The sequence below is a fragment of the Piliocolobus tephrosceles genome, chromosome 6 (assembly GCF_002776525.5).
Source record: "Piliocolobus tephrosceles isolate RC106 chromosome 6, ASM277652v3, whole genome shotgun sequence".
NCBI lineage: Eukaryota > Metazoa > Chordata > Mammalia > Primates > Cercopithecidae > Piliocolobus > Piliocolobus tephrosceles.
In genome coordinates this window covers 127,749,885-127,763,268 of record NC_045439.1, presented here as the reverse complement: position 1 = coordinate 127,763,268, position 13,384 = coordinate 127,749,885, and positions in this window count along the sequence as shown.

The window sequence follows — 13,384 nt, the reverse complement described above, 5'->3', positions numbered from 1 at the left end:
CCCCCTCGCCCGGCTAGTTTTTTTTTTTTTTTTTTTTTTTTTTGTATATTTTAGTAGAGACGGATTTTCACCGTGTTAGCCAGGATGGTCTCGATCTCCTGACCTCGTGATCTGCCCGTCTCGGCCTCCCAAAGTGCTGGGATTACAGGCTTGAGCCACCGCGCCCGGCCTCATAGTATTCTTTATGCCACAGGTTCTGTAGTGATGTCCTTTATTTCATTCCTGACACTGAAAATTTGTGTCTTCTCTCTTTTTGTTAGTCTTGCTGGGGGGTTATCAATTCTTTCTTGCTTCTCTATTTTCCCGTTTCTTTGAGTTCTGCTCTTACTTTTATGATTCTCTTCCTTCTAATTGCTTTGGGTTTATTTTGCTCTTCTTTTTTTTTCTTTTTAAAATTAAGGTAGAAAATGCATAGAAAATTTGCCATCTTTGCCATTTTTAAGTGTGCAATTCAGCAGTAATAAATACATTTATATTCTCTCTTTCTTCTCCATATCCCTCTTCTCTCCATATTTTGCTCTTCTATTTAAAAAATTTCTTGAAGTAGGGACTTAGGTGATTGATTTGAAATCTTTCCTCAATAAAGCTTTTGGTGCTATAAATTTCCCCCTTAGTTTTAGCTGCATCCTACAAATTTTGATATGTTGTCTTTTTGTTTCCAATCTGTTCTATGTATTTTTTTCAAATTTCCTTTGAAGCTTCCTCTTTGACCCATGAGTTTTTTAGAAGCATGTTATTCAGTTTCTATGTCTGGAGATTTTTCTTTTGCCTTTCTCTTACTGATGTCAATATGATCAGAGAACACATGCTGTGTGACTTCAGTTCTTTCAGATTTGTTGAGGCTCATTTTATGGCCCAGGATATGGTCTGTATTGATGAATGTTTCATGGGTGCTTGAAAATGGTTGGTGCTTGGAATGTTTCTAAAAAGAAGTGTGGGAGGGAAAGCTTGCCTCTGTCCAAACCCCCTTTTGACATCCATTCTCCCTCCATTTTTTTCCATACAGAAAGAATTATCATGATTATATTGACGATGATAGTAATAATCCAATTTTTAAGACAGTTTACGAAACTTATGATGCCTTCCCCATGTCAATCACAGAAATGCAAGGTATGATACATTTTTATTTTCTTCAAAGGGAAGATACACATGCTGATTAACTTCAGTTATTATTAGAGAAATAAGTTAAATTACGTGTAAGTATTGTAGCAGACACTTGTTACTGTCTTGTTGCAGTCATGCTCCTTTTCCATCTTGTTGGCTTAGCTCTGATTCTGTTCAAATGGGTGCCCATGAGATGGGTGCCTTTGCCTGTAGCTCTAGAGGTAAATTCTGATTCACTGAAGTAATCAGGGTGATCCTGTCTCCACTCTAGGGCCATATAAACAAGGTCTGGGTGCAGTTCTGGCTAACGACTCTCAGGAGAAGCCTACTGAGTGGCTTCAAGGAATTTTTAAAAATTACTCTTCATAAGCATAATAATAAGCTTCCAGTATTGTCAGGTGACCTCCTAATGGATCTGTGCCTTCTGCAAATACTAACTCTGAGGCATTGGGAAAAGAAAACAATGGCTGAGGCAATGGAGGGTGGACGAAAGCAAGAAGATTCTGGAGAGGGATGAAACCTGGCAGGACTGACTAACACAGGGTGAGTTTCTCACTTGCTCTGGTAGAAATCTGCAGCTTCCTAGCCCAAAGAGTCATTGCACAGAATTGGAGTAACTGCAGCTGCTGGAGTTTCAGAAAGAAAAGAGTCATAGACGGAGAGACCAAATTTGGAATATTAACTCCACTCAAATCTCCTGCTGATCCCTGACAGATGTATGCTTGGAACAGATTCAAAGCAGCACAGCTAAAGACTTTTAAAAATCTGAACTCAACCACCTAGCTTTATCTTAAGGACCTAGAAAATAAAAACAAAGTAAACCCAAAGCTAGCAGAGGAAAGGAATTAGTAAAGATTAGAGCAGAGATAAATGAAACAGAGACTGGAAAAACACCAAGGAAAATCAGCAAAACCAATAGTTGGATCTTTGTAAAGATTAACAAAATCAACAAGCCTCTAGCTAGATGAACCAATGAAAAAAGAGTTAAGACTCAAATAACTAAAGCAGAAATGAAAGGTGGGGCATTATAACTGATTTTACAGAAATAAAAATACTTACAAGAAAGTACTATAAGTAACTGTATGCCAACAAATTGGATAGCCTAGATGCAATGGATAAATTCCTAGAAACACACAACCTACTAAAAAGGGGTCATGAAGAAACAGAAAATTCAAACAGACCTATTACTAGTAAGAACATTGAACCAGTAATTAAAAACCTCCCAACAAGGAAAAGACCAAGACAAGACAGCTTCATCAATGAATTCTATCAAACATTTTTTTAAAAAAAGGACACAAATCCTCCTCACACTCTTTCAAAAATTGAAGATGAGGAAATACTTCCAAATTCATTCTATGAGATCATCATGACTTTGGTACCAAAGCCAGACAAAGACTACAAATACAAATAAACAAACAAACAACTATAGATGAATATTGATGCAAACATTCTAAACAAAATACTAGCAAACAGAATTCGACAGCACTTTAGGAGAATTATACACAATGACCAAGTGGTATTTATTCTTAGAATGGAAGATGGTTTAGGATACAACAAGCAATTAACTACCATTTGATTCAGTAATTCCACTACTGAGTATGTACCCAAAGGAGAATAAATCTTTATATCAAAAAGATACCTGCATGCCTATGTTTATCACAGCACTATTCACAATAGCAAAAATATGGAATCAACCTAAGTGTCCATCAGCAAAGGACTGGATAAAGAAAATGTGTTGTATATGCACAGTGGAATACTATTCAGCCATAAAAAGGACACAATAATGTCTTTTGCAGCAACATGGATTGAACTGGAAGCCACCGTCTTAAGTGAAACAAGTCAAACTTTCTCACTTATAAGTGGAAGTTAAATAATATGTACACATGGGTATAGAATATGGAATGATAGACATTGGAGACTGAAGCATGAGGGCATGGAAGGGGGTAGATGATGAGAAATTATTTGATGAGCACAATGTATATTACTCAGGGGATGAATGCCCTAAATGCCCTGACTTCACCACTATGTAATCTATGCATGTAACGAAATTGCACTTGTACCCCATAAATGTATACCAAAAACTCAATCAGTCACATTAACAGATAAAAGGGAAAATTCCCCACATGATCATCTCAATTGATGCAGACAAAGCATTTGACAAAATTCAACACCTTTTCATGATTTAAAAAAAAAAACCCTCAAAAACTAGAAATAGAAAGAAACTACCTCAACCACAAAAGTGAAAAGCTAAAAGCTTTTCCTCTACGATCAGGAAAAAGACAAGAATGACCACTTTCACCACTTCTATTCAACATAGTACTGGAAGTCCTAGCCAGAGCAATTAGGCAAGAAAATAAAATAAAATATATCTAAATTTAGAAAGGGAGAAGTAAATCATCCCTGTTTACAAATAACATGATCTAATATATAGAAAACTCTAAAAAGATAACACACAGAAAAATTAGAGCCAATAAATGAACTTAGCGAAGTTCAAGGATGCAAAATCAGCACACAAAAATCAGTTGTATTTCTATGCACTAACAAACAACCTCTAAAGAAAATTCAGAAAACAATTCCATTTACAGTAGCATCAAGAAGAATAAAATAGTTGAGAATAATCTTATTCTAGGAGCTGAAAGTCTTGTACTCTGAAAACTATAAAATGTTGCAGACAGAAATTAAAGAAGACATAAATAAATGAAAAGATATTTATGTTCATTAATTAATATATTTGGTAGTATTGATATCATGTAGATACCAATGCTATTCAAAGATATCTACAAATGTAATGCAATCTCTGTCAAAACCCCAGTGGTGTTTGGGGTAGACATAGAAAAGTCCATCCTAAAATTCATATGGAACTTCAAGGGACCCCGAATAGCCCAAGCAATCTTGAAAACAATGAACAAAGTTAGAGTTCTCACACTTTCTGATTTCAAAACTTATTACAAGACTACAGTGATCAAAACAATGTGGTACTGGCATAAAGGCAGACACATAGACAAACGGAATAGAATATAAGGCCCAGAAATCAACCTTCACACATATGGTCAAATGACTCTTAACAAGGGTGCCAAAACCATTCAATGGGGGAAAGGACAAAAGGACAAATGATGTTGGGAAAACTGAATAGACATGTGAGAAAATGAAGTTGGACCTTTACCTAACACCACATACAAAAACGAATCCAAAGTGGCTTAAAGACCTCAGTGTAAGATTTAAAACTCTAAAACTCGTAGAAGAAAAAATAAGGCCAAACACGGGGGCTCACGGCTGTAATCCCAGTACTTTGGGAGGCGGAGGCAGGTGAATCACGAGGTCAGGAGAGGAGACCATCCTGGCTAACACAGTGAAACTCTGTCTCTACTAAAAATACAAAAAATTAGCCAGGCGTGGTGGCAGGCACCTGTAGTCCCAGTTACGCTGGAGGCTGAGGCAGGAGAATGGCGTGAACCCGGGAGGCGGAGCTTCCAGTGAGCCAAGATCATGCCACTGCACTCCAACCTGGACAACAGAGAGAGACTCGGTCTAAAAAAATAATAATAGGCCGGGCCCGGTGGCTCACGCCTGTAATCCCAGCACTTTGGGAGGTCGAGACAGGCAGATCACAAGGTCAGGAGATCGAGACCATCCTGGCTAACACAGTGAAACCCTGTGTCTACTAAAAATACAAAACTTAGCTGGATGCAGTGGCGGGCGCCTGTAGTCCCAGCTACACGGGAGGCTGGGCCAGGAGAATGGCCTGAACCTGGGAGGCAGAGCTTGCAGTGAGTGGAGATGGCGCCACTGCACTCCAGCCTGGGCGACAGCGTGAGACTCTGCCTTAAATAAATAAATAAATTAATTAATTAATAATAATAATAAAATAAGAGGAAAGCTTCATGACATTGGACTTGGCAATCATTTCTTGGATATGGCACTAAAAGCACAGGTGGCAAAAGTAAAAATAGATACATTTTATTATAAAAATTCTGTGCATCAAAGAATACAATCAACAAAATGAAAAAGTGACCTACAGAATAAGAGAAAATATTTACAAATTATATATATGATAAAGGGTTAACATTCAGAATATATAAAGAATTCCAATAGCTCAACAGCAAAAAACAACAACAAAAAAAAAACAACTCAATTAAAAAAATGTTACAGGTAAAGAATTGAATAGACATTTCTCCAAAGAAAATATACAAATGGCTAACAAGCACATGAAGAGATGCGCAGCATCACTAATCACTAAAAAAATACAAATTAAAATCACAATAAGATACCACTTCATACCTAGTAGTATGCCACTTTGAAAAATAACAAGAGTTGACAAGGACATGATGAAATTGGAACACTAGTGTGCTGTTGTAAGAGTGTAAAAGGTTCCGCTGCTGTGGAAAAGACTATGGTGGTTCCTCAAAAAATTGAAAATAGACCAGGCACAGTGGATCACACCTGTAATCCCAACACTTTGGGAGGCCAAGACAGGCAGATCACCTGAGGTCAGGAGTTTGAGAACAGCTTGACCAACATGGCAAAACCCTGTCTCTACTAAAAATACAAAAAATTAGCTGGGCGTGGTGGCAGGCGCCTGTAATCCTAGCTACTTGGGAGGCTGAAGCAGAAGAATTGCTTGAACCCAGGAGGTGGAGGCTGCAGTGCGCCAAGACTGTGCCATTGTACTCCAGCCTGGGCAATAAGAGTGAAACTCTGTCTCAAAAAAAAAAAAAAAAAAAAAAAATTGAAAAGAGATTTACCATATGATTCAGCACTTCCATGTTTGGGCATATACCCAAAAGAATTGAGAGCAGGGACTCAAACAGATATTTGTACACCCATTTTCATAGTCACGTTATTCACAATAGACAAAAGATGGAAGCAGCACAAGTGTCCATCAATGCATAAGCACAAAACAAAATGTGGTGTATACATACAGCCAGATATTATTCAGCCTTAAAAGGAAGGAAATCTGGACACATGCTACAACATGGATGCACCTTGAGGACACTGTGCTAAGTGAAATAAGCTAGTCAGAAAAGGACTGTATGGTTCTACTTACATGAGGTACCTAGAATAGTCAGATTTATAGAGACAGAAAATAGAATTGGGGTTACCAGGACCCGAAGGGAGGAAGGAATATAGAGTTGTTTGGTGGGTATAGAGTTTTAGTTTGGCAAAATGAAATGAGTTCTGGAGATTGATTGCACAACAATGTGAATGTTCTTAAAAATACCAAATCGTATATATAAAAACAGCAAGTTTTATGCTATCTATATTTTATCACAAGTTTTACAATGCAAATAATTTCTGCAAAAAAGAAATAATAGCTCCAAATTTCTAAATTTCAAAGATTAAAGAAACTCAGTAAACTCCAAGAAGTACAAATACAAAGAAAACCAAGCCAGGGCACATCAGAGTCAAACTTCTGAAAACAAATCTTTTATAGAAAGAATCTCAAAAGAAGCCAGAAAAAAAAAAAATACGTATAGGTGAAAAATCACTTGAGTTATCACTGACTTCTCATCAGGAACAATGGAGACCAGAAGTTATTTAAAGCTTTGAAAGAAAAATCCATTAACTCAGAAGTTTATATTCAGTGAAAATATCTTTCAAGATTAAAGATGAAATAAAAACTTGCTTAGGTAAAAAGAAAATTAGGAGAATTTATAACCAGCAAACTTCAGTATAAGAAACGCTTAAAGAGTTTCCTCAGGCTGAAAGGAAATTATACTAGACAGAAAATTGAACCTTTAGGAAGGGAAGAATAACATAAGAAATAGTATATTTCTGGGTAAATATAACATACTATTTTTCTTTTAATTTTTAAAAATATAAAACTGTCAAAGGAAAAATAGAACAATGCCTTGTGAGGTAATATATGTAGAGGTAACACATATGATTACTATAGTGTAAAAAACAGAGGAATGGAAAATGTTCCTATATGGCCGGAAGGTTTCTACACTTTAGGTAAATGGTACAATATTAATAAGAAGTAAACTGTGGAGGGTTAGGAGTGTTATCCCCAAGACAAACATCTAAAAATGCAAAGATACAGTTAAAACCAAGAGATAAATCAAAAATTTGAAATTCTAAAAATTACTAAAATAATAACTTATAAAAGTAAGAAAGGATGAACAAAAACAGAGGGACAAACACAAAGCAATAAAATGGGAGTCCCAAATTCAACTATAACAATAAAAGTGAATATGTATTAGCCCATCTTCACACTGCTATAAAGATACTACCAGAGACTGGGTAATTTATAAACAAAAGAGGTTAAATGGACTCACAGCTCCACATGGCTAGGGAGGCCTCAGGAAACTTGCAATCATGATGAAAGGCGAAGGGGAAGCAGGCACCTTCTTCACAAGGTGGCAAGAGACAGAGAGAGAGTACAGGGGAAATGTCACTTTTAAGCCACCAGATCTTGGGAAAACTCCCTCACTATCACAAGAACAGCATGAGGGAAACTGTCCCCATGATCAAATCACTTCCCACCAGGTCCCTCCCTTGACACACGGAAATTACAATTTGAGATGAGATTTGGGTGGGAACACAAAGTCAAATCACATTATTCCACCCCTGGCCCCTCCCAAATCTCATGTCCTTCTAACATTTCAAAACCAATAATGCCTTCCCAATAGTTTCCCCAAATCTTAACTCATTCTCATTCCAACATTAACCCAAAAGTCCAAGTCTAAATTCTTATCTGAGACAAGGCAAGTCCCTTCTACCTATGAGCTTGTAAAATCAAAAACAAGCTAGTTACTTCCAAGATACAATGGGGGTACAGGCATTGGGTAACTGTTCCCATTCCAAAATGGGAGAAATTGGCTAAAACAAAGGGCCCACATGCCTCATGCAATTCTGAAACCCAGCAGGGCACTCATTAAATCTTACTGCTCCAACATAATCTCCTTTGATTCCATGTCTCACATCCAGGATGCACTGATGTGAGGGGTGGGCTCCTAAGACCTTGGGCAGCTCTGCCCCTGTGGCTCTGCAGAGTACATCCCCTGTGGCTGGTTTCACTGACTGGCACTGAGTGCCTAAGGCTTTTCCAGGTGCATGTTGCAAGCTGCCAGTGAATCTACCATTCTGGGGTTTGAAGGATGGTGGCCCTCTTCTCACAGCTCCACTGGGCAGTGCCTCAGTGGGGACTCTGTGTTTGGACTCCAACCCCACATTTCCCCTCTGCTTTGCCCTAGCAGAGGTTCTCCATAAGGGCTCTGCCCCTGCAGCAGAATTCTGCCTGGATAATCAGGTGTTTCCATACATCTTCTGAAATGTAGGCAGAGGCACCCAAAGCTCAACTCTTGTCTTCTGTGCACCTGCAGGCCCAACACCATGTGGAAGCCTCAAAAGCTTGGGGCTTGCACACTCTGAAGCAATGGCCTGACCTGTACTGTGGCCCCGTTTAGCTACAGCTGGAGCTTGAGCAGCTGGGACACAGGGCACCAAGTCTCTATATTGCACAAAGCAGCTGGGCCCTGGGCCTGGCCCGTGAAACCATTTTTCCCTCCTAGGCCTCTGGGCCTGTGATGGGAGGGGCTGCCTTGAAGATCTCTGAAATGCCCTAGAGACATTTTCCTTATTGTCTTGGCAATTAACATTCATTTCCTCATTATTCATGAAAATTTCTGTAGCTGACTTGAACTTCTCCCCTGAAAATGGGTTTTTCTTTTCTATCACATGGTCAGGCTGCAAATTTTCTGAACTTTTATTCTTTGCTTCCCCTTTAAACATAAGTTCCAATTTCAAACCATCTCTTCATGAGCTCATATAACTACACACTTTCAGGAAAAGCCCAAGTCACCTCTTGAATGCTTTGCTGCTTAGAAATATCCTCTACCAGATACCCTAAATCATCTCTCTCAAGTTCAAATTTCCACAGATCTCTAGGACAGGGACAAAATGCCTCCAGTCTCTTTGCTAAAGCATATCAAGAGTGACCTTTGCTCCAGTTCCCAAAAAGTTCCTTATATCCATCTGAGACCACCTCAGCCTGGAATTCATTGTCCATATCACTATCAGCATTTTGGTCAAAACCATTCAACAAGTCTCTAGGCAGTCCCAAACTTTCCCACATCTTCCTGTCTTCTTCTGAGTCCTCCAAACTGTTCCAACCTCTGCCCATTACCAAGTTCCAAAGTTACTTCCACATTTTCAGGGATTTTTATAGCAGTACCCCATTCCTGGTACCAAAATCTATATTAGGGATCTCCAGAGGGACAGAACTAATAGGATATATGTATATATGAAAGGTAGTTTATTAAGGAAAATTGACTCACATGATCACACGATGACGTCCCCCTTGCTGTCTGCAAGCTGAGGAGCAAGAGAGCCAGTAGTGGCTCAGTCTGAGTCCCAAAGCCTCAGAAGTAGGGAAGCCGACAGTGCCACCGTCATTCTGTGGCTGAAGGCCCGAGAGCCCCTGGCAAACTACTGGTATAAGTCCAAGAGGAAAAGAACTTGGAGTCTGATGTTTAAGGGCAGGAGGCATCCAGCATAGGAGAAAGATGAAAGCCTGAAAACTCAACAAGCCAGTTTATTTCACCTTTTTCTGCCTGCTTTTTCTAGTTGCACTGGCAGCTGATGGAAAGGTGCCCACCCACATTGATAGTGAGTGTTCCTTTCCCAGTCCACTGACTCAAATGTTAACCTCCTCTGGCAACACCCTTACAGACACACCCAGAAACAATACTTTGCATCCTTTAATCAAATCAAGTTGACACTTAATATTAACCATCACAGAATAGAACAAACATGACAATTAGAAGAATGATATTATCATTATGGATAAAAGAGCAAAACCCAACTACATGCTATCTATAAGAGGTATGACTTATATATAATAAGACACAGGATAGGTTGAAAGTAAATGGATGAAAACATTTATACCATGCTACCACGAAGCAGAAGAAGACTGGAATGGCTATATTAATATCAGACAAAACTGACCATAAGACAATAGATTTTTTGGAGATGAAGAAGAGTAAATCACAGTGATAAAAGGGTCAATTTATTAGGTTTATCTATAAACATTATAGATAAACCTATGGCTAATAACAGAGCTTCAAAATACATGAAGCTAAAATTGACAGAATTAAAGAAAGAATTAGACAATTCCACAAAGTTAAAATTTTAAACACCACTCTCTCAGGAAAAATCATAAAACCTAGTCCAAAAAATCACTAAAGATATAGATGAACTGAATAATGCTATCAGCCACTCTAATCTAATTGATATTTTAGGACAACATATCTAAAATTGCTGAGTCTGTATTCTTAAGTTCACATAGTTTGCTTACCAAGAAAGACAATATGATAGATTATTAAATAAACTAAATGTACAAGGATTTAAATCACATAGACTATGTTCCCTGATCATTACAGAACTAACTTAGAAATCTATAAGAATAAAATATCTAGGAAACCCCCAAATATTTGGCAACAAATAGCACACTTCTAAGTAATCTATGAGTAAAAAAAAAAAAAGTCACAATGAAAATTTAAAAATATTAAAACTGAATGATAGAAAATAAAAAATCTTATGTATTAAAATTAGGAATTTGGGTAAAGCAAAATTTAGATAAAAACATTACAGCTTAGAAACTTACATTGTAAAATATAAACATCTTAAATCAATGACCTATGATTTCACCTTAAGAAGTTGGGGGAAAAAAGCAGAGTTGAGTAGAATAAAAGAAACAATAAAGATACAGGCAGAAATCAACAAAATGAAAAATAATAGAGAAAAAATTAAAAACCAAAAGTTGGTTTTTAGAAAAGATTAAGAAAATTAATAAATGCTTAGCTAAACTAATGAGAGAGAGAGAACACAAATGATCAATATCAGGGGAATAAAAGAAGAAATATAATGAACAGTATTATGCCAAAAAATTTAACAACTTAGATGGAATAGACAAATTCTTTGAGAAACACCACTAACCAAAAGTAACACAAGATAAAACAAAAATTAGGAATAGTCCTATATTAAAGAAATTAAATACTTCCCATAAAGAAAACTCCAGGTCCAAATGGTTTCACTGATTAATTCTATTAAACATTTAAGAAATAATGCCAATCTTATGTAAACTTATTCAGAAAACAGAGGAGGATGAAACACATTCCAACCCATTTTTATGATGCCAGCACAACCCTAATACCAAATAAATAGTCTGACAAAAAGAAAAGAAAGGGAGGGAAGGAGGGAGGGAGGGAGGAAAGAAGGAAGAGAATTACAGCTCAAGGTCTTTCATAAAAGCAGGTGCAAAAAAGTTAACAAAATACTAGTAAATGCCATCCAGCAATATATAAAAAGGATACTACTTCACTACCAAATAGTTTATACCAGCAATGCAGTTATTATTACTAATTAGTAATTTGCTAATAAGCAATACTAATTACTATTACTAATATACTAATTAGCTAATATTTGCTAATATTATTGATATTTATCCTTGTGTAGCCTATTGGATATGCATATAAGGTTATAGACAAACTATCACTAATTAGTTTAGTAATAATGCAAGTGCTATTAATTGTAATCTTACTAATATTGGCAAATACTATCCAGCAATATATAATAAGAATACTATGGCCAGGTGTGGTGGCTCACACCTGTAATCCCAGCACTTTGGGAGGCTGAGGCAGGTGGATCATGAGGTCAGGAGATTGAGACCATCCTGGCTAACATGGTGAAACCAAGTCTGTACTAAAAACACAAAAAATTAGCCGGGTGTGGTGGCACACGCCTGTAGTACCAGCTACTCACGAGACTGAGGCAGGAGAATCACTTGAAACAGAAAGCAATAACAACAAAAGAAAAAAAAAACTGATAAATTAAACTTCATCAAAATTAAATCTTCTGCTGATCAAAAGGCCCAGTGAGGAAAACTAATAGACAAGCCACAGAGTAAGATAACATATGCACATAACATATATCTGACAAAATTAAAAGCTGGTACCCAGTATACTTAAAGTACTGCTACAACTTAATAATAGAAAGACAAACAAGCTAACAAAATGGGCAAATATGAACAAAAGAAATGCGATAATGAAAATACTAATGTCGCATCAAAGAAAGTTTAAAGCAAAAGTATTAAAAGGGGCAAAGAAGTACATTTTATACTGATAAAATAAATAATACACCCATCGAGAAAATAAATCTGTATTATAGTAGATGTTAGCAACCTTTTCAAAAACGAAGACACCAACCAGGCAAAAAACAAGGAGGGATGTAGACGATGGAATAATTTAATTACAAACTTGATATTAACTTTGTATCTGAAAAACAAAAAGCACACAGAACAGTTATGAAAATTGATCACATATTTGGCCACAAAGAAGGTCTCAACAAATTCCAAATAACCAACATCATGCAGACTGCATTCTCTCTTCATGATACAATAAAATTAGGAATCAACAAAGAAAAAATTCACTGAAAACATTCCATGTTTGAAAACTAAAAACCTTATTTTTCAATAATTTGTGGATTCAAAGGAAATCATAATGGAATTATCATTTTTCAATCAAATAAACATAAAACCACCACTTATCAAAAACTATGGAATATATCTAAAACAATACTTAGAGAGAGACATATAGTTTTAATATATTTGGCAGAAAACAAGAAAGATTGAAAAACTTAGGCTTAGAATAAAAAAAAGGGGCAAAAGTTAATGAAATACATGGATTGGGGGAGAGTAGGTACTAGAGATAATTCACAAAACCAAGGTTCTTTGAAAAAACTATTAAGATTTTAAACAAATCCTTTGACAGAATGAATCCATTGAAAAAGAAGATACAAAACCCCAAATCTGGCAATTAAAAAGGGAAATAACTATAGATACAGAAAAATGTTTTAAATCAAAGAAGATATTATGAGCAACTATTTCATACACCTTTGAAAAACCAAAGAATATATAGAATATAAACCGCAAAAACTGACAAGTAATGAAAAATGTGAGTAAACCAATTGCAATCAAGAAAATCAGGTGGCAATCTACAACCTTACTCAGAATTTTTGGGTATATTTTTATCAAATTGCCAAAGAACAAATAATTCCTATTTTTATAAGTTCTTACAGATAATAAGAATTAAGTAAGTTAAAATACTAACATATATCTTGCAGATAAAAATAAATAAGCTTTTAATTTATTTTTTGTATAAATATAATCTGTATTAAAATAAATGTAACGGTCCTTATAAGAAAGGAAAATACAGGTCACTTAGAAGTCTCTTAGAAATATAAATGTAAAAATCCTACTAGAAATATTAGGGATTCTGATCTA